The 1,905-nt window shown below is 36.5% G+C and overlaps 1 protein-coding gene across 31 annotated transcripts in view; it reads right to left on the bottom strand.

Moving 5' to 3' along the window:
• The window catches only part of dlg2 (discs, large homolog 2 (Drosophila)), a 212,174-nt gene that overhangs the window by 133,450 nt on the left and 76,819 nt on the right, over positions 1-1,905 (bottom strand). The gene's annotated exons all lie outside the window — the stretch shown is intronic.

Here is a 1,905-nt window from a genome sequence, read left to right as displayed (position 1 = left end):
TTTAGTCACACACGTGTATTTCACACACACACACACACACACACACACACACACACACACACACACACAGAAATACACAAAGATTGAACACATTGCAATTTACTACCCATTTAATGTTTGAAAGCCAATAATCCTATCTTAATTTGGAAGCATCAGCCTCCATAAGCCTGCTTTTAGATGGCAAATGAGACAAATTAAATTAATTAATGACTTAATTAGTGGAGCCTTCATTCCTATAGCTCAAACAGTAGATGGTGCTAGCATTGCCAATTGTCAGTTCCCAGGGAATGCATGTAACTGATAAAATGTCTAATAAAATCTTGAATGCAACGCAACTCGCTTTGAATAAAAGCATCCCCCAAATGCACAAATGTAATGCAAAATAAAATAATACATTAGTAAAAAAGTAAATACATTAGTTATGAGTATGGAGGCAGCATGGAGCCATAATTACCACTTCTGCGATCAAAAGAGCTCAAATATCTCAATGTCAGAGGACACACCATCACCATGGAATAGAAATCCTCTATATTGAGTGTAAAAAAATGTGTGGACAATCGTATTTCAGGAGCGTAGGCTGCATGAGCCCACCTGCAGAGAACGTGAGGGCTTTAATTCTCTCTGATGATATGACTTCATGCACAGCACAGAGTAATTATCCTACACCTTACTGATTAGCATTATGCACTGAGGTGGATGTGCTTTCTAATACACTACCTTGAGTTACAGTATTTCTCATTACCCTAATCCGCAGAGAAACTGCCAGAATGTTGCAACATAGAAGAGTTTTAGAATTTCTGTCTAGAACTTTTCTAGAATTTTCCATAATGAGATGATATTTCACTACCTAAGTGACTTACAGTTGCATTTTTAAAACTTTGTAATGGCATTTTTTCTAATTTTATTGAAAGTATGTCATCTTTTAAATCAAATTCAAAAGTGTATATTTATAAGCTTTTTTCAAAATTTCTAATTAAAACAATAGAATAAGCAGAATAAATTACAGATCAAATAAAATCAGTATTAACAAAATTAATTTGCACTACAGAGGTGGCACAGAAGAACACAAAATGGATGCAGGTATATTTACAGACATTTAATGAGGCTGAGAGGTGGCATGAGTGCAATTAAATGTAGAAATTCATGTTGAGATTAATATTTTAAATATAACATTTTGAATACAGAAATATTAAATGATTTAAATAACTGAAATTATATTTTAAAAATGAAACTAAAACTGCCAGTAGGTGGCAGCAAGTCTCTCCCTGTGTCCGAAATTGCCCCCTATACCTTTAAATAGGGCAATATTTGAGCAGACAGCCATTTTTAGTGGTGTCCGAAACCTTAGTGGACATTATCGAGCGCACTCATTCAATACCACAATGCACAGCAATAACAAGTGTACAACTGATGTATGCTCAACGGCTAGAGAATACCCATAATGCACTGTGGGAATTGCGTGTGAATGAATTGCCGTGTCTCGCTATCAGGCGGCACCCACAGCTGAATCACCCATCCATTCATTCATTTTACTAAGCGCTTGTCCCACGGCATACAGCGTAATACAACATAGGTATAAATTCATTGTAAATTGGTTATTAAAGGGGTCATATGATGCGATTTCAATTTTTCCTTTCTCTTTTGAGTGTTACAAGCTCTTGGTGCATAAAGAAGATCTGTAAAGTTGCAAAGACTAAAGTTTCAAATCCAAAGAGATCATCTTTATAAAAGTTAAGAGTCAACCATGCCTACCTAAAACGGCTCATTCTAACGTGCCCCCACATGTCTACGTCACGATGTGGGAAGATTTCCATAACGCTGCCCAAATGTTCACGCAAAGAAAGAAGGCGTAACTTTTATTCTCGCTGTAGTATTGTTGTTGCCGCCGCCGCCATGTCGTGAAGG

The sequence above is a fragment of the Sinocyclocheilus anshuiensis genome, unplaced genomic scaffold, assembly GCF_001515605.1.
Source record: "Sinocyclocheilus anshuiensis isolate Anshui unplaced genomic scaffold, SAMN03320099.WGS_v1.1 scaffold186, whole genome shotgun sequence".
Lineage (NCBI taxonomy): Eukaryota > Metazoa > Chordata > Actinopteri > Cypriniformes > Cyprinidae > Sinocyclocheilus > Sinocyclocheilus anshuiensis.
This window is presented reverse-complemented; position numbering and strand designations above follow the sequence as displayed.